We start from the raw sequence: 21,789 nt of genomic DNA, 5'->3' as shown, positions 1-21,789 counted from the left end.
TTAATACAACTTTGTAACCTAATAAGGAATTTTAAAAATTTCTAGAGAAGTATATTATTTTGTTTTTTGAAGAGAATAAAAAAGAAGAGACTTCTAATCTTATTATATGGGATATGTTCAAGGCCTATATTAGAGGACAAGGTATTTCTTATACTGTGAGTGTTAAGAATAAAGCTAATAAAGAAACAATTAGCCAATCAGTTAAAACAATTAGATCAAAAATATGCTATAGCTCCAGATCCTGTTTTATATAAAAGACGTGTCGAAGTTAAAACTAAATATGATCTTCTGTTAATATATCCAATTGAAACTCAACCTCTTAAGGATAAAACTCAATTTTACATTCACAGAGATAAATCAGGCAAAATATTGGCCAACTAATTAAAAACTTCTGTAGTTAAATGACAAATTAAAGAAATTTGCAAAACTAATGGTGATAGGACAACTGATTACTCTGAAATAAGTGATACCTTTAGAGAACTTTATTCTAAACTTTTTAGTTCTGATTCCCCTAAAGATAATACTGTAATAAGTAATTTTCTAAATCAATTAAATATCCTTGCACTTTCTGCAGATAATTGCAAACAGATGGATCAACCCACTTCTTATGAGGAAATGGCTGAGGTTATACATTCATTACACTCGGGGAAGGCTCCGGGTCCAGATGGATTTTCTAGAGAATTTTATAAGGCTTTTTCTTCATTAATTATACCGCAGATACACTTAGTCTTTTTGGATTCTTTCAAATTGGGTAGTTCGCCTCAATCTTTTTATGAAGCTTCTATTTCGCTTATCCTAAAAAAGAACAAGGATCCAACTGAATGCTCTTCATATAGGCCAATTTTATTACTTAATGTAGATACTAAAATTCTTTCTAAAGTTCTGGCTTGTAGGATTGAAAATATTTTACCTTCTATTATTTCTGATGATCAGTCTGGATTTATTAAAACCTGACATTCCAATTTTAATATACGCCGCATATTAAATGTTACTTACTCTCCTCAGGAGATATCAGAATGTGTGATATCCTTAGATACTGAGAAGGCCATTGATTGGGTTGAATGAAATTATTTATTTAAAACCTTAGAAAAATTTAATTTTGGACCAGATTTTATTCAATGGATTAAATTATTTATCTCCCTCTGCTCAGATTCTTATTAATTTTCAAAATTCCAAACCATTTAGACTTCACCATGGAACTAGACAAGGCTTTCCATTGAATCCTTTGCTTTTTGATTTTGCTTTAGAACCCCTGGCCATTGCTTTTTGAGAATCTAATGATATCTGTGGTATTTTAAGGAGAGGTATTACCCACAAGATCTCGCTTTACGCTGATGATATATTCTTTTCATGTCTAATGTTGAGACCCCGTTACCTTGTGTACTTTCTTTACTCCCCCGTTTTAGCCAGTTTTCAGGATATAAATTGAACCTACATAAGAATGAATTATTTCCTTTAAATAATTTGGTGTCAATTAATACTGATCTCCCTTTTAGGATTGTAAGGAAACAATTTACTTATTTGGGTGTAACAATCACTAAGAATTACAAACACCTGCTTAAAGAAAATTTTCTTACTTTATTGAACCATGTAAAAATTATATTTTTAAATTGATCACCTCTTTCAATATCATTGATTGGATGAAATAATTCTTTTAAAATTGATATTCTACCTAAATTTATATATCTTTTTCAGGCTTTACCTGTTTTTATTCCTAAATCCTTTTTTGACTCTCTTGAATCTATTTTATCCTCCTATATATAGAAAAATAAACGTTCTCATTTAAATAAAGTTCATCTTCAAAAACCTAAAAAGTCTGGAGGTTTAGCCTTACCTAATTTTAGGTTTTATTACTGGGCAGTTAATGTATGATATCCTACATTTTGGATAGACTGTATTAATCATGCAGACTGTCCGATATGGGTTTCTTTAGATGCTAATTCAGTTAATAATTTTTTTATTATTTCTCTTCTTGGACCCTCACTTCCTTTATTTGTAAGTAAACTAACTGATAGTTTAATAGTTAAACATACTCTGAGGATCTGGATACAATTTAGAAAACATTTTGGTTTATTGAGGTTTCCCCTTTCTAATCCCATTTATTCTAATTTTTCTTTCAATTCTCCATGACTGATTTAGCTTTTAAAGAATGGGACAGGTTGGGTATTAAATGTTTTCGAGATCTGTTTGTTGGAGGAAATCTTTTTTCATTTGAACAATTGTTAGCTAAATATAACCTACCCAAAACTCACTTTTTTAGATATCTACAAATCAGAGACTTTCTAAGATCTCATTTATGCACATTTCCTATAAGCTCAGATAAGAACTTCCTAGATGTAATTTTTAATTTGACACCTTTTTATAATGGTTCAATATCTAATATTTAAGGTATGTTACTGGAAATGAGGAATGTTCCTTTAGACAAAATTAAGAATCTCTGGGAACAAGACCTACAGACATCAATATCTGAGGAAAGGTGGAATGAAATTTTTAAACTGGTTAATACTTTATCACTATGTGCTCACCATTCCTTCATACAATTTAAGGTGGTACATAGAGTCCATATGACTAAAGATAAGCTATCTCATTTTTATTTGGATATATCTCCCTACTGTGACAGATGCAACAATGGAGAAGCTTCAGTAATTCATATGTTTTGGAGTTGTCCATATCTTGAAACTATAGGAAGGAAGTTTTTCAAACTTTTTCTTTACTTTTCAAAGTCAATTTTAAGCCTAATCCTCTGGTGGCCCTATTCGGTATTGTTGCAGGACAAGATATCAAGTTAAAAATATCTAATTTACATATTTTGGCCTTTAGCTCTCTTATAGCTAGGAGAGCGCTTTTGTGTAAACGGAAAGATGTTTCTCTTCCTACTCATGCTCAACGGTTATGTGACATTATGTCATGTTTAGATTTAGAGAAGATTCATGGTTCAATTTCTGAATCTTGTCTAGACTTTCAAACATTGTGGGGACCCTTTCTGAATTATTTTTAAAACTCTCAAAACCCTCAATTCGTTGTTTAAATTTAGAGATTGGCTATTATTAATTTTTATTATAGACGAAGGTATTTTACCTTTTTTTCTCCTTAATAAACAGCTTCGGTCTTGGTAGGGGTTAGACTCTTTTTTTGTAATAAATTAGTATATTTCAATATAACTGTGACTAACCTGCATGAATATGGGGTAATGAGATTGTTATTATAAATAGATATAATATAATTGGTAGTTGTTTTTTTTCGACCTTTATATATACTTTCTTGAACTCAGTATTCTTCTATGTAGAAACCAATAAAAAATATTGAAAGATTGAATATTACATTGAATTGTACAGTGTATTGGATTATACATCACATTCAAATGTAGAGTACATTGAATTGTACATCCTATTGAAGTGTACAGTACATTGAATTATATCATAGATCGAACTGAACAGCATGTTGAGTTGAACAATACGTTCAGTTGTACAACGCATTGAATTGTGAAACACAGAATTCTACAACACATTGAATAGTGTGTTGGTTGTCTGTTGTTTCTGATGATGATGTTTGATGTTTGTCTTTGCAGCTCAATAAACTTGTGTTCTGTGGTGTCTCTGCAGTCTGATTCTAGAAAGGCATGAACATTGACATTTAGTACATGTACCGTCTGGCTACTGTTGGAGTTACTTCTGTGGCCATTTTTCTCCTCTCTTGAGCTGCAACCTATCTGAAGTTTGTTGGAGGCTTTTCTTACCAGGGCATGACATCCAGTCCAGTCCTGATCACTCCGCTCATGCTGCTTAGGTACAATGTAAGCATATGTGAGGGTGGCTTTCACACAGTCCTTAAACCTCTTACAATTCCCCCCCACCCACATCTGTCTCTTCTTCCTTATGACAGCTGTCCATATAGCAATTGTTTGGGTACTCTGCAAACTTTCATGCCCTGTCCACCGAGTCTGGCCTTGAGGGATCATTGCTTCTATGTCTGTGCTCTCTTCTCTTTCAAGGACTTCCAGGTTGGTGACAGAATCCTGCCAACGGATGCTCAGGGTGGATCTCAGGCTACATATTTGGAAAGGTTCCAGCATTTTAAGGTGCTGGCTGTATACAGCCCATGTTTCACTGCTAAGGAAGATTACTTTGTACACTTTGAGCTTCATGGCTTTTTGGACGTTATGCTGGTTTGGTACCTGTGAACGCAAGTGCATCACATTGAATTATATAGTATGTTGAATTATACATTACGTTGAAATGTACAACACAGTGAATTATACAACACATTGAATTGTACATCATGTTCACAAGATCACAAGACAAAGGAGCAGAAGTATGCCATTCGGCCCATCGAGTCTGCTCCGCAGCTCCCCCATGAGCTAAACTATTCACCCATCTAGTTCCAATTTCTGGCTTTTTCCCCATATCCCTTGATACCCTGACTAATTAGATACCTGTCAATCTCCTCCTTAAACACCCTCAATGATCGGGCCTCCACAGCTGTATGTGGCAACAAATTCCACAAATCCATGACCTTCTGGCTAAAAAAATTTCTCCTCATCTGTGTTTTAACTGCGTAACCTCTAATTCTAAGACTATGGCCTCTTGTCCTGGACTCACCCACCAAGGGAAACAACCTTTCCACATCTACTCTGTCCAACCCTTTCAACATTTGAAATGTTTCTATGAGATCCCCTCTCATTCTTCTATTCTCTAATGAATACAGTCCAAGAGCTGACAAACACTCCTCATATGTTAGCCCCTGCATTCCAAGAATCATCCTCGTAAATCTTCTCTGAACTCTTTCCAACATCAATACATTCTTTCTAAGATAGGGGGCCCAAAACTGCACACAGTATTCCAAATGAGGTCTCACTAATGCCCCATAGAGCCTCATGAACATCTCCTTACTCTTATACACTATTCCTCTTGAAATGAATGCCAACATAGCATTCGCTTTCCTTACTGCTGATCCAACTTGGTGGTTAATCTTTAGAGTATCTTGCACGAGGACCCCCAAGTCCCTTTGCACTTCCGATTTTTGAATTTTCGCACCATCTAAATAATAATCTGCCCGATTATTTCTTCTTCCAAAACGTACAACCATACATTTGTCACGTTGTATCTCATCTGCAATTTCTTTGCCCACTTTCCTAAACTGACTAAGTCTCTCTGCAACCTTTCTGTTTCTTCAACATTTCCTGCTCCTCCACCTATCTTGGTGTCATCCGCAAACTTAGTCACAAAACCATTTAATCCATAATTCAAATTATTGATATACATTGTAAAAAGAAGCGGCCCCAACACCGACCCCTGTGGAACACCACTAGTAACCGGCAACCAATCAGAATAGGATCCCTTTATTCCCACCCTTTGCTTTCTGCCTATCAGTCAATGCTCCACCCATTTCAATATCTTTCCTATAATTCCATGGACTCTCATCTTGTTAAGCAGCCTCATATGCGGCACCTTATCGAAGGCCTTTTGAAAATCCAAATACACAACATCCACAGCCTCTCCCTTGTCAATCTTATTCGAGATTACCTCAAAAAATTCCAACAGGTTGGTGAGGCAGGATCTTCCCTTCATGAAACCATGCTGGTTTCGGCCTATCTTGTCATGCACCTCGTCCTTGAGGATTGACTCTAATATCTTTCCAACCACCGATGTCAGACTAATAGGTCTGTAATTTTCTTTTTGCTGCCTCCTTCCTTTCTTAAATAGCGGAACTACATTTACGACCTTCCAGTCCTCCGGAACTATGCCAGAGTCTATTGATTCCTGGAAGATCATTTCCAATGCTTCCACAATCTCCAAAGCCACCTCCTTCAGAACCCTTGGGTGCACCTCATCCGGACCAGGAGACTTATCTATTCTTAGTCCACTTAGCTTCCCAAGCACTTTCTCTCTAGTAATCTTGACTGTACCTAATTCTATTCCCTGATACCTCTGGCTATCAGGTATATTGCTCATGTCTTCCACGGTGAAGACTGATGCAAAATACTCATTCAGTTCCTCTGCCATCTCTTTGTTATCTATTATAATTTCTCCAGCATCATTTTCAATCGGTCCCGTATCTACCCTTGTCACTCTTTTACTCTTCATATATTTAAAAAAACTCTTAGTATTCTTTGTTATGTTAATCGCCAACTTCCTTTCATAATTCATTTTTTCTTTCCTAATGACTTTCTTAGTTTCCTTCTGTAAGTTTTTAAAAGTCTTCCAGTCCTCATTTAAATTGTACAAGTCATTGAATTGCACGGCACATTGAATTGAATATCACATTGAATTTTACGGCACATTGATTTGTATATAACATTGAATAGTACAATGCATTGCATTGTACAACACATTGAATTGCTCATGAACAGTGGAATAACGATGATGTCCTTGAAGTCCTCAGGCATGTCTTGGAATAGATGGCTTTGTGGCTAAGTTTGCTGATGATACGAAGATAGGTGGAGAGGCCGGTAGTGCTGAGGAAACAGAGAGTTTGCAGAGAGACTTGGATAGATTGGAAGAATGGGCAAAGAAGTGGCAAATGAAATACAATGTTGGAAAGTGTATGGTTATGCACTTTGGCAGAAGAAATAAACGGGCAGACTATTATTTAAATAGGGAGAGAATTCAAAGTTCTGAGATGCAACGGGACTTGGGAGTCCTCATAGAGGAGACCCTTAAGGTTAACCTCCAGGTTGAGTCGGTGGTGAAGAAGGCGAATGCAATGTTGGCATTCATTTCTAGAGGAATAGAGTATAGGAGCAGGGATGTGATGTTGAGGCTCTATAAGGCGCTGGTGAGACCTCACTTGGAGTACTGTGGGCAGTTTTGGTCTCCTTATTTAAGAAAGGATGTGCTGACGTTGGAGAGGGTACGGAGAAGATTCACTAGAATGATTCCGGGAATGAGAGGGTTAACATATGAGGAACGTCTGTCCGCTCTTGGACTGTATTCCTTGGAGTTTAGAAGAATGAGGGGAGACCTCATAGAAACATTCTGAATATTGAAAGGCATGGACAGAGTGGATGTGGCAAAGTTGTTTCCCATGATGGGGGAGTCTAGTATGAGAAGGCATAACTTAAGGATTGAAGGGCGCCCATTCAGAACAGAGACACAAAGAAATTTTTTTAGCCAGAGGGTGGTGAATGTATGGAATTTGTTGCCACGGGCAGCAGTGGAGGCCAAGTCATTGGGTGTATTTAAGGCAGAGATTGATAGGTATCTAAGTAGCCAGGGCATCAAAGGTTATGGTGAGAAGGCGGGGGAGTGGGACTAAATGGGAGAATGGATCAGCTCATGATAAAATAGCGGAGCAGACTCGATGGGCCGAATGGCTGACTTCTGCTCCTTTGTCTTATGGTCTTATGGTCTTCTTCCTCCTTTACACTCCTCAGGATGCGGTGGAACGCTATGAGTGCTTCTGGGCCTGCTGAGTTAAAGAGCCATTTCTCAGGCAAACTCTGTTAATTTCTAATGAGTTCTTTAAGTCAACAAGCCTACTAGCACTCACAGCGGAAACTGACTTAGACACCAAATTGAACTGTACATCACATTGATTTGTTCGTCACATTGAATTGTACAACACATTGAATTATGTGGCGTGGTGGAGCTTAGGAGACGATGCTGCCTATTGGCAACTCCTTTGCTTTTACCTTTGGAAACAGCTCTATTTCTATCTTTAATATCTGTATTTTCCCCTTTCAGAGTTCTTTTGAAGACCTTGACCTGGAGTTAAATGCTGAATTTGGTTCTTTGCAGGAATGGGACCTGCTTTCGGGGTCTCACGACTGGCCATTATTTGATATACTGTACCAAGGACGCAGCCTAGAAGATTAGTTCACCTTTGGAGTTTCGGGATTTCGTGGCTCTGGAGGTGGGCAGACTGGAGCTTGGTGCCTCTGCAGGGAATCACTGTGTTGTGGGAGACAGAAGATCAAAAGCAGCAAGCTGGCTGCTGGCTGTGTGCCCAGAAACCCGAGTTCTTTGGGCACAGAGCTCGGAAAAAGCAATACGACAGACTTTTAACATCGTAAATCAGAAAGTTGTTTGTTATGTCTCGCTTCTCGCTGTGAAATGAGGACATCTCTTTCTCCCTTATTAGGGAGAGGGAGAAAGCCTGTGGTATGCTGAATTACCGGGTGAATGAGTAGTCTTTGGAGTACTGCAAGTCTGTGTCTTTATCGATGCTTTGCTGCACGATTGAGTGCTCGATGGGGGGGGGGGGGGGCGATGCTTTTTGCTGGTGGGGAGGGGGGATCGTTGTTTTGCTGCTGCTTATGTGTGGGAGGGGTGAGCTGTGGGGGCTTTGGGGTTCTAACATTTAACTGTCATTCATTCTTTGGGGCACTCCTCTGTTTTTGTGGATGTTTGTGAAGAAAAAGCATTTCAAGATGCATGTTGTATACATTTCTCTGACACTAAATGTACCTTTGAGACCTTTGAATTATACACACTTTGACTTGTACAACACATTGAATTATATATCACATTGAATTATACAACACACTGAATTGTACAATACATTGAATTGTACACACATTGAATTGTACAACACATTGAATTGTACAACACATAGGAGAAGATGGCGGCGTGACGGCAGCGCGCGCGGCCTCTCCGGTGAATGAATAATATCTGTTATCTGTCAAGTAGGGGACCGTGCACAATTCTGATTTGATGGAGATGGACGTGAGAGTACGGAGGAACATCTGGAAAACTTCTGAAATGTCCGCTTCGCTGCCACTGCTACTGTGTGGTAACTGGAATCTCTGGAGTAGAAGGCCCTGAAATCCTCGGCTTTGCGTGTTTCAGTGGCTGGGGCGAGGTCGAAGGTGCTTGGCAGAGGATGGCACTCGGGTGGCTGTATCAGAGCGGCTGGTCGGAGGCTCAAAGTTTTCGGACAGGTGGACTCAGTGTCGACTGTGGTCAGCTTGCTTCCAAGGCATCGGCAAGTTGACGGTGCCTGGAGGTTTATGGCAGGGAGTTTCTTCCTTTTGCTGCCTGCGGGGACTCGGGGACTTTGAGACTATTTTTACCGTGCCCATGGTTTGTTCTTCATCAAATTATGGTATTGTTTTGCACTGCGGTAACTATATGTTATAATGATGTGGTTCTGTCAGTGTTAGTCTTTGGTTTGTCCTGTTTTCTGTGATATCACTCCGGAGAAACATTGTATCATTTCTTAATGCATGCATGCATTTCTAAATGACAATAAAAGAGGACTGAGTGTTCTCATAATCTAATTTAATTGTACACACTTAGACTTGTACAACACATTGAATTATATATCACATTCATTATACAACTCATTGAATTGTACAACACATTGAATTGTACACACGTTGAATTGTACAACACATTGAATTATAAGCACGACACATAAAAGTTGCTGGTGAACACAGCAGGCCAGGCAGCATCTCTAGGAAGAGGTACAGTTGACCTTTCGGGCTGAGACCTGATGAAGGTTCAGCAGCAATTTTTATGTGTGTTGCTTGAAATTCCAGCATCTGCAGAATTCCTTGTGTTTGCATTTTTAAAAATACATTGAATTGTACACACTTTGACTTTTACTACACATTGAATTATACAACACATTGAATTGTACAACACATTGACTTGTACAACACAGTGAATTATACATCACATTGAATTATATAACACATTGAATTTTACACACATTGAGTTGTACACACATTGAATTGCACACATTGAATTGTACATCACATTGAATTGTACTCACATTGAGTTGTTCAACACATTGAATTATACATCACATTGCATTGTACACACATTAAATTGTACAACACACAAAATGTTGGAGGAAATCTGCAAAACATGCAACATCTATTGAAAAAAGTAAACATTCGATATTTAAGGCTGAGACCCTTCAGGTCTCGGACCCTAACATCAACTGTTAACTCTTTTCCATAAACCATATAACCAATATAACCATATAACAAATGCTGCCTGTCCTGCTGAGTTCCTCCAGCCTTTTGTGTGTGCGGCTTAGAATTTTCAGCATCTGCAGATTTTCATGTGTTTCTGATATTCTGATGTTAGCTTGCTGTCTTGACTTCCAAATAACTTCTCAAATTCTTTTGCTTCAATCTAGAATGGGAGATTCAGTGATCATAAGACCATAATACATAGGAGAAGAATTGGACAATTCAGCCCATAGAGCCTGCTCCACCATTTCATCATGGCTGATTTATTTTCCCTCTCAACCCTATTCTCCTGCCTTCTCTCCATAACCTTTCATGCCTTGACTAATTGTGAACCTATCAACTTCCGGTTTAAATAAACCCAATGACCTGGCCTCCACAGATGCAATGAATTCCACAGATTCACCACCCTCTGGCCAAAGAAATTCCTCCTCACCTCTGTTCTATACTGACGTCCCTGTATTCTGGGGCTGTGCCCTCTGGTCCTAGGCTCCCCCACTTTAGGAAGCACCCTTTCCACATCCACTCTATCTAGGCCTTACAACATTTGATAGGTTTCAATGAGATTGCCCCCTCATTCCTCTAAATTTCTGCAAGTGCAGGCTGGAACCATCAAACACCCCTCATACAATAACCCTTTCATTCATGAATCATTCCCATGAGCCTCCTCTAGAATCTCTCCAATGTCAGCACATCCTTTCATAGATAAGGGGCCCAAAACTACTCACAATATAGTGATAGGTTTTCCTCGATGATTGACCTTTTGGTTAGAGGTAGCCAAAACATAAACACAAGAGATTGTGCAGATGCTAGAAATCTTAACCAACATGAACGAAATGCTGGAGGAATTCAGCAGGTCAGGTAACATCTATGGGGAAGAATAAAGGGTTAACATTTCTGTCTGAGACCTAATGACTGCTGATGAAGGGTCTCTGTACATGCTTCCAAACTTGCTGAGTTCCTCCAATAATTTGTGTAAGTGGCCAAACCAGATGGGCTTGGAATGTTTTGGAACTGGTTCACACGTTAACCAGGACAACTAAATTTTGTTCTCAGTATCTCATATGAAAGTTTTGTATCTCCCTCATCCTGAAACTTCTGCCCCAACATCTACAAACAAAAGAAAATCTGCAGATGCTGGAAATCCAAGCAACATACACAAAATGCTGGAGGAACTCAGCAGGCCAGCCAGCAAAATTCACTGGAATAATAAATAGTGCAGGTCCACAATTCATTATCCGAAATTCTGAAAACCAAACAGCTCCGAAAACCGAAGTTTTTCTCATGGACTGTGGAGCTTGTCGTAACAAGGCTGACGTCACTCAATTCAAGTTAATTGCTGGCCTTGAACAACGTGCATTTATCAGTGAGCAAGAGATTATGGCAGTTTACTCAGTTAAAGAGAGATTGCTTAGACATAAACCTATGTTAATGAGACAAATGACACTTGAAGAAGTCTTTAAAATCGCCGTCTGTCGTAGTGCTGCTTCATAACTTGAGAATCCTGATCCTGGCCCATCAGGTACCTGTGGAGGTTTTAGCTTTGTTTGCCAGATGTAATGCAATTTAACTAGAGGTACCTGTATGTATTTAGCTTAGTTTGAACCTGTGTATATCCCAGACTATTTGCATTCTACATTTATTCCAATAACTCGCTTACCATGTGTTTGATTTGGTTTGTTGGAAGCTGTATATTTTTATGTTTTATTGAATGTTTTTGTTAGAAATAAAATGTACTCGTGTATTTAAGATCTGTTAGGTGAGTTTTTGGGTAGATGATTCATTTACACTGAAATGACTCTGGCCACCAGTCTTCTGTTTGACAAAGTACTGTGGATTGAGTCCACAGCAATGCATTTCCTAAAAGCTGTGAATATCGCGATACTAGCCAGACACTGCAGATGGAAATGTGATGTTTACAGGTAGTTTCGAAGACATTATTATCTATACTTCATAGATATGAATTGCCTTCTATGTTAGCACGTAAAATACCAAATAAATGTATTATGGATTTTAACTTGCATTCCTAAAAGCTGTGGATACCAGCCTCAGACATGTTGGCGTCGGAAGGAAAGTATGAAGTCAGAAGGTGTGATGTTTTGTATGTAGATTCAAAAGGAAGCGTTGTTCATGCATTGTCTGTAACTTTGTAAGTAGCGATTGCCTTTCATGTTTAGCATATAAATATCGAGTCCACAATGGTCTAGCATACCTTTCTACCGAAAGCGTCTCCGTCCATATGATGCCTGTTGTACCTTGTTGTGTTGAATAAGGAAGCTGCTTTGTATCTACCAGTGATTCTGTCTCTCCAGTGATTTCATCCATGCTACAGCAGTCTATAATTATCCCACTATTTCATTCATCAGTATATTACTCTATAAATAAACTGTAATAGTATTTGTAAAAGAGCGCGGATCAGGAAAACCAAGAAGTTCTTTCTCCAGCACTCGTTGTTTGAGCTTGTATAGACTTTTTTTTCTTGTCATTATTCCCTAAACAATACAGTATAAAACTATTTACATAGCATTTACATTGTAATAGGTATTATAAGTAACCTAGAGATGATTTAAAGTATACAGGAGGATGTGCGTAGGTCCAGAGCTCCCCCAGGTCCTAAAGTCCACCGGCACTGAAACAGGTTAATTATCAATATAATTAGCAATTTTATGAAATCCGAATAACTTTGAATTCTGAAATGCAATTGGCCCCAAGGATTTCGGATAAGGGATTGTGGACATGTATTAAATACCATAGGTTCCGTGTTCTGCTCACTTAAATGACAAAAATCCAGTGGCCAACAGTAAATGGCTGCTTTAAATATTCATCTCGGACTTTTGTCCTATTAACCCTTTAATTTGAAATACTGAAACATAATAAAGCCAACAGTCACTGAGAACAATTAATATCTTTTTCCTCTCTGTTGGAGCTACAAGAGGAAATCAGAGACTTGCAATTACATCGCGCCTTCCTTAGCACCAATCAAGAGATCTCAAAATAATTTACAGTCAAAGAAATGCTTTAAAAATGGAGAGGTTATATTAGCAGTGGAAATACAGTATTCATGTTGTGCGCAATGAAGACTTGTGTACAAATACTGTAACTATGACCAGATAATGTTAGTATTACTGGGAGTTAAAGGACTCATATAAACTGTGATCTCAGGAATAACTCATCAAAATGCTGCAATAGATCTTTTTCTATGTGAAGGAACAAGAGTTTCTCTTTGGATTAACATTTCATTGGAATAACAGTGGGGAACACACTATGGTGCTACATTGGCATGTCAGCCTCGATGTTAGTGGTGAAGACCCTGGTGTGAGATTTGGATGTGGAACCATCTCACTCTGAGGTGAGAGTGTTCTGAAGGGAGGTACAGCTGACAAGAATGACTGTGAGGTGAGAGTGAGAGGTGAGAGAGTGAGAGTGAGAGAACCTTCTCACTCTGAGGTGAGAGTGTTCTGAAGGGAGGTACAGCTGAGAAGAATGACTGCACTTCTTCCATGATATTTCAGTCCAGCAATTTCCTAATAGTTAACTATGTGGAAGTTCCTCAGATTGGAGTGTGAAATTTAACTAGAAAACAGCTTTAAAATCAGCAAGTACTTCAATCACATATGATGTAAATTGAGCATGAATGTTATTTTTAACAAAAGTGAACGAGAAAGGAGATTTTTTATATATTTCCCAGAAAATCACATGAATAAATCGTCTTCTGCATTTACAAAGCCAGATAATCTTTGCTGCATATAAATAATATCTGAGAATGAATATTTTCTATTCTATTCACCATCAGTCCAATGCTACAGAGCCATGGGACCATCAAGAAGCCATTCTTATACTGAATGTAGAATAAGAACATAAGACCATAAGACAAAGGAGCAGAAGTCGGTCATTCAGCCCATCGAGCCTGCTCCTCCATTTTATCATGAGCTGATACATTCTCCCATTTAGTCCCACTCCCCCGCCTTCTCACCATAACCTTTGATGCCCTGGCTACTCAGATACCTATCAATCTCTGCCTTAAATACACCCAGTGACTTGGCCTCCACTGCCACCCGTGGCAACAAATTCCATAGATTAACCACCCTTTGGCTAAAAAAATTTCTTCACATTTCTGTTCTGAATGGGCGTCCTTAGAATCCTTAAGTCATGCCCTCTCGTATTAGACTCCCCCATCATGGGAAACAACTTTGCCACATCCACTCTGTCCATGCCTTTCAACATTCAAAATGTTTCTGTGAGGTCCCCCCTCATTCTTCTAAACTCCAAGGAATACAGTCCAAGAGCGGACAAACGTTCCTCATATGTTAACCCTCTCATTCCCGGAATCATTCTAGTGAATCTTCTCGGTACCCCCTCCAAAGTTAGCACATCCTTTCTTAAATAAGGAGACCAAAACTGCCCACAGTACTCCAAGTGAGGTCTCACCAGCGCCTTATAGAGCCTCAATATCACATCCCTGCTCCTATACTCTATTCCTCTAGGAATGAATGCCAACATTGCATTCGCCTTCTTCACCACCGACTCAACCTGGAGGTTAACCTTAAGGGTATCCTGTACGAGGACTCCCAAGTTCCATTGCATCTCAGAACTTTGAATTTTCTCTCCATTTAAATAATAGTCTGCCCGTTTATTTCTTCTGCCAAAGTGCATAACCATACACTTTCCAACATTGTATTTCAATAACCAGACACTTTCCAACATTGTATTTCAATGGGATTAATGAGTTGGCAGGGAGATGATGTACTGAATGGCCTCCTTCAGAAGAAAATATAGTATATTTATATTTATACATAGTTAAATACAGACACAAATGGTTCATTTGTCAGCCTTTGTGTGTAGTTTTTCATTGATTCTATTGTTTTCTTTGTTTACTGTGAATCCTTGCAAGAAATGAATCTTGGGTGAGTAGATGGTGACATACAGTATGTACTTTGTTAATAAATTTACTTTGAACTTTGATGTCAATGATATGGATCTGGTCTTCAAACAAACAGCCAATATTTATTCTTACATTCACCTATTTATCTACATACAAAAAACAACTTGTAATGGCCAATGAATCTACCTATCTGGTGGATTTTTGGGATTTGGGAAGAAATTGGAGGACTTGGGGAAAACCCACACAATCATGTGGAGAATTGAACCCAGCCTTTGGGTATGGCGAGGCAGCAGAACTCTTAGCCACAACATTGTGCTGCCTACTTCCTCAAATGGTATACATCCTGCTGAGCATTTGGTTCTCTTTCCATAACATCAGTCCCCATTCTTCCTTTCATTGTATTTCCATTTTTCACTCTTGGTTCTACTTACACCCTGTCTTTGACAGTGGTTACACTTCATGAGGAGTTTGAGGATATTTGTTATGCGATCAAAAACTCTAGACAATTTTCTACAGGTATTTGGTGGTAACTGGTTGACAGGTTTACGTCACTGCCTGGTGTGGAGGCTTCATTACACAGGGTCGCAAGAGGTTGCAGAGGGTTGCACAATCAGCCAGCTGCATCACAGGCACAAGCCTCCCCACCATTGAGAATATCTTCAAAAGGCAGTGCCTCAAGAAGGCAGCATCCATTATTCAGGACACTCAACAACTTCTCATTACCATCATCAGAGAGGAGGTACAGGAGCTGGAAGACCCACACTTAAAGCTTCAGAGACAGCTTTATCCTCTCTGCCGTCAGGTTTATAAATGGTCCATAAGTCTATGATCACTACGTTGCTATTCCTTTCCTGTACTGCTTGTTTATGTTTGTCACTTATAGTGATTTCTATGTCTTGCACTGTACTGTTGCCAGAAAACACACATTTCACAGCATACGTCGGTGAGAATAAACCTGATTGTGAGTTCCCTGTGTATTCTGGATTCTAAAATCAACTTTGTTACTTTTTCTTCTAGTTGTGCTCTTTCTAGTAAAGAATGTGTATACTTTATTTAATTTACGTTTTTATTGTGGATGCTGCTTATCTGATGCTGTGTGCCTGTGATGCTGCTATAAGTCAGTTTGTCATTTCATTTGTGTATACATGTATGCACTCGTGTAGATGGCAAAGAACACAACACTAACTTCGGACTTTGACTCTAGATTCCAACATCTGCAGTTTCTTGTGTCTCCAACAATGAGTTCAATCCTGATAACTGAGATAGGAACATGCAGTATAGCTTTTCTTCTCTTTTAAAACAGTGACTGAAATGCCAAAAAAAAATTTAATACTGAAGAGATCATGAAGAGATCATAAATGGCCGTAATTTCTCAGTAACTTAAAATCAAACAAAGTTAATACAAAAGGAAGCCATTTAGCCCACCATGTGTGTGACAGTTGAGAAGTGGTTATCTAGTCTAATCCCACCATTAAACCTTGTAGACATTTAGTTGTTGAGGTACACAAGCAGACACACTATGACATTCGTAATATTTTGATTTGCAATATTACTTCATGATAAGCACAGGACTCACACTAATTTGCCAAAGGAAGTATTTGAGCCAGTGGCAACTGCACCTTTCCAAGGTAGAGAAGATCAATCGCTGAAGTAGAAGAATGTTCACAGAGTCACACAGAACTGGATAGGACAGTGGGATAAATTTAGAATTAATCTCGCAAAAATCGCCACAGATACTGAATGGTTTCTGTCAATGTTCTCCGTTCCTTTGTTACATTGTGTTTAATGTAACAATTGATATTTCAATGACCAGATCTATTGCCATCCTTTTTCTGGTCTGTTTTCATTCATTATTCCTTAATCATCAGCTGGCGATAAAAAGCTGGAAACAAACAAAATAAACGATCTCTTTTAACCTTTACATTAAAAGACATAAAAAATTTTACCACTGTTCTCTGAACTAAATGCGCAATTTACAGTATAACGTGCATGTTAAATTCAGTTCTTGAAAAGTAATTCCAGGAAAGAGATTAAAGACCTCAGGAACATGGTATCATGACCATCACAGGCAAGAATGTTCACCAACATCTCTACTTCCTCAAGAGGCAAAAGAATTCAGGCAATTTTTATTGATGCACTGTAGAAAGCATCCTATCTGGATGCATAATGGTTTGATATGCAATTGCTCGGCACATGACCTCAAGAAAATGTAAAGAATTGTGGACACAGTGTGGAAAACACATGACCCCAACCTCTGTGGAGTCTGCCTATTCTTCTCATTGTCTCACTGAAACAGCTAGCAGAGTCAAACACTTCTCCCATTCTAGACGTTCCCTCTTCTCCCCTTTTCCATCAGATATAAGATACAAAAGCCTGAAAGCACGGACCACCAGGCTCAAGGACAGCTTCAAACCGACCATTATAAAATCATTGAATGTACCATAAGGTGGCTCGACGTCGCAATCTACCACATTATTATCTTACACCCTATTGTTTGCCTGCATTGCACTTTCTCTATTGTTACGCTATTCTGTATAGTTATTGTTTTATGTTATTCTACCACAGTGCACTGTGTAACGATTTGATCTGTTTGACCAGTAAGCAAGACAAGCTTTTCACTGTATCTCAGTACATGTGACAATAATAAACCAATTCCAATTGATTCCAAGGGATACACATTTCAGAACTAAAACTGAGCAGATGTACTTGACAAGGAAGTAAGACAATCTATCAACATGACAGCTGAAACTCTGACAAACTTCAGGATGGGTCCAGTCTTGGGCGAAATTAAATCTTACAGGCTTGGGGTGGGGGTTACAGGAGTATGTTACACCTGTACACTTCTCTGCACCAGCGGCTTTCTGGCTTTGCAGTTCTGTCAGCAGCAGTTCCTTTAGCTTGGGGTCTCAGGAATTAGTTTGAGCTTCGCACTTGATGACAGCAATTTGTTTGGGCAACTGCACTGCTTGAGCAAATTTTTAATGAGATACGCATGATGAATGGATTTACCCACGGATGTAATGAACCCCCGATGTTGCCAAAGTGACCCAATTTCAGGTACCACCCTGAAGGCATCCTAAGAACCTGGATAGATACCCTTCGGCCAAAATGCAAGCTCGCGTTAGAATGAAAAGCTCAGCCGCCTGAGCAGACGTCCCTTGGGGAAGGGTTCCTACTTCCAGAGTATCAAATGGAGTCACTATCGCACAGCCTGCCAGTACGGTATGGTCATTAGGTTTGCAAGAGGAGCCGTCTGTAAAGAGCATTAAGTCTGGGTGGTTACGGGTACAGTAGACGTAACGATCTCCACTGCTCTTACACAGTCATGGGGTTCTGAGAACTCTTTTAACAGGTGTTCTTTTAAAAGTCAAATTCGACTTGCCAAATAACGTGGCTTCGAATCAAGTTGAGGAGCAGAATTACGGCATGAAGTGTCAGTACAGGACAGGCATGGTCTAGTATTAACAGGACAGGCATGGTGTAGTATTAACAGGACAGGCATGGTGTAGTATTAACAGGACAGGCATGGTGTAGTATTAACAGGACAGGCATGGTGTAGTATTAACAGGACAGGCATGGTCTAGTATTAACAGGACAGGCATGGTCTAGTATTAACAGTGCAGACATGGTGTAGTATTAACAGTGCAGACATGGTGTAGTATTAACAGTGCAGGCATGGTCTAGTATTAACAGGACAGGCATGGTGTAGTATTAACAGGACAGGCATGGTGTAGTATTAACAAGACAGGCATGGTCTAGTATTAACAGGACAGGCATGGTGTAGTATTAACAGGACAGGCATGGTCTAGTATTAACAGGACAGGCATGGTGTAGTATTAACAGGACAGGCATGGTGTAGTATTAACAGTGCAGACATGGTGTAGTATTAACAGGACAGGCATGGTCTAGTATTAACAGGACAGGCATGGTGTAGTATTAACAGTGCAGACATGATGTAGTATTAACAGGACAGGCATGGTCTAGTATTAACAGGACAGGCATGGTGTAGTATTAACAGGACAGGCATGGTCTAGTATTAACAGGACAGGCATGGTGTAGTATTAACAGGACAGGCATGGTCTAGTATTAACAGGACAGGCATGGTGTAGTATTAACAGGACAGGCATGGTGTAGTATTAACAGGACAGGCATGGTGTAGTATTAACAGGACAGGCATGGTCTAGTATTAACAGGACAGGCATGGTGTAGTATTAACAGGACAGGCATGGTCTAGTATTAACAGTGCAGACATGGTGTAGTATTAACAGTGCAGGCATGGTCTAGTATTAACAGGACAGGCATGGTCTAGTATTAACAGGACAGGCATGGTCTAGTATTAACAGTGCAGACATGGTGTAGTATTAACAGGACAGGCATGGTGTAGTATTAACAGGACAGGCATGGTGTAGTATTAACAAGACAGGCATGGTGTAGTATTAACAGGACAGGCATGGTCTAGTATTAACAGGACAGGCATGGTGTAGTATTAACAGGACAGGCATGGTGTAGTATTAACAGTGCAGACATGGTGTAGTATTAACAGGACAGGCATGGTCTAGTATTAACAGGACAGGCATGGTGTAGTATTAACAGTGCAGACATGGTGTAGTATTAACAGGACAGGCATGGTGTAGAATTAACAGGACAGGCATGGTCTAGTATTAACAGGACAGGCATGGTGTAGTATTAACAGGACAGGCATGGTCTAGTATTAACAAGACAGGCATGGTGTAGTATTAACAGGACAGGCTTCTCGACCATTAGCGCTGTTGCAGCCACCGCCCTTAAACATCCCGGCATTCTTCTAACCACTGGAGGGAACAGGATGGAATAATAAGCTGCTGGTCTTCGAAAGCCACTATGTACTTGGGTTAATACCGTACTTGCGAAACCCTCCTTTTCATTCACGTACAGCTGAACGGTTTGTTGTAGTCGGGCAATTCCAAATCGGGGGTCAGCACTGTGGTATCTTTTAGTGCCCTGTAAGCCCACTCCATATCCTCAGCCCATTGTATGGTGTCAGGTGCAGCCTGTGTTACTGTGACTCACAAGGCACATTGTCGTGGTATTCAGGTTCCCAATGTCAGCTGTAATTCATTCCCAGGAAAGCCACCTGCTAACAGGTCTGGAAGCGTGCACAATGGTAATCACGCTCCAGCCCCAATCGGCACGTTCCCTTGTTCAGTACATACCCCAGATGTGTTACTGTAGGCTGCCAAAGTTATAATTTTGACAGGGAGCCTCTATGTCCTCTGGTGGCCCAATGATTCAACAATATCGTAGAGTCTTCTCTATAATCAGCCAGTGTCTATGAGGCCAACAATAACTCATCTACATGTTGTAAAGTCATGCTGCCCCTGGGCAGTAGTAAGTTTGCTAGATCATCCCAGACAATCAGGCTTTCTGTACAGTCCTGTGGTAATCTTGTCCACATGCATTGCTGTCCGTTATATGTGAAGGCAAACAGATACTGACTGTCCTCACGCAGAGAAAAAGGCACAGCACAAATCAGTCACTCTATACCAACAGGGCTCCAGAGGGACACAGGCCAGTATCACATTCGTGCCTGGAACCACTGGTGTAATGGACTGTGCTATCTCAATTGAATTGAAATTACTTTATTTCTTACATCCTTCACATATATGAGGAGTAAAAATCTTTATGTTACGTCTCCATCTAAATGTGCAATGTGCAATCATAGTAATTTATAATAAATTATAATAAACAGAACAGTGAATATAACATAGAAATACACTCAGATCAGTGTGAGTTAATCAGTCTGATGGCCTGGTGGAAGAAGCTGTCCCGGAGACTGTTGGTCCTGGCTTTCATGCTGCGGTACCATTTGCTGGACGGTAGCAGCTAGAACAGTTTGTGGTTGGGGTAACTAGGGTCCCCAATGATCCTTCGGGCCCTTTTCTCACACCTGTACTTGTAAATGTCCTGAATCATGAGAAGTTCACAACTACCGATGCGCTGGGCTGTATGCACCACTCTCTACAGAGCCCTGTGATTAAGGGAGGTACAGTTCCCAAACCAGGCAGTGATGCAGCCAGTCAGGATGCTCTCAATTGTGCCCCTGTAGAAAGTTCTTAGGATTTGGGGGCCCATACCAAGCTTCCTCAACCGTCTGAGGTAAAAGAGGCGCTGTGGGCCTTTTTCACCACACAGCTGGTGTGTAGAGACTACATGAGATCCTCAGTGATGTGGATGTCGAGGAACTTGAAGCTGTTTACCCTCTCAACCCCAGATCCATCGATGTCAATAGGAGTTAGCCCATCTCCATTCCTCCTGTAATCCACAACCAGCTCCTTTGTTTTTGCGACATTGAGGAAGAGGTTGTTTCCTTGACACAACTGTGTCAGAGAGATAACTTCTTCCCTGTAGGCCACCTCATTATTATTTGAGACTAGGCCAATCAATGTAGTATCGCCGGCAAATTTAATTAGCAGATTGGAGCTGTGGGTGGCGACACAATCATGGGTATAAAAGGAGTAAAGGAGGGGGCTTAGGATACAGCCCTGAGAGGCACCTGTGTTGAGGGTCAGAGAGGCAGAGGTAAGGGAGCTGACTCCTACTACCTGCTGGCGATCTGACAAGAAGTCCAGGATCCAGCTACACAAGGCAGGGTGAAGGCTGAGGTCTCTAAGCTTCCTGTCGAGCCTGGATGGAATTATGGTGTTGAATGCTGAACTGTAGTCCAAGAACAGCATTCTCACATGAGCATCCTTCTTCTCCAGATGTTTAAGGACGGTATGTAGAGCAGCGGCTATTGCGTCATCTGTTGATTGGTTGTGTCGGTAGGGGAATTGCAAGGGTTATAGCCCACAAATCCTGAACAAACCACTGATCTGGTCTCCCCTGTTTGGGGATGGGTAACATCAGTGTACTGGAAGGGCTCTGTGTATTCACAGAACCCCCTGTTGTAATAACATCTCCATGATGGGTTTAGTACCACTGACAGCTTCTGGAAATGAGTAATATTGTTTGA

The sequence above is a fragment of the Mobula birostris genome, chromosome 9 (assembly GCF_030028105.1).
Source record: "Mobula birostris isolate sMobBir1 chromosome 9, sMobBir1.hap1, whole genome shotgun sequence".
Classification (NCBI taxonomy): domain Eukaryota; kingdom Metazoa; phylum Chordata; class Chondrichthyes; order Myliobatiformes; family Myliobatidae; genus Mobula; species Mobula birostris.
Note: the sequence above shows the minus strand (reverse complement) of the source record.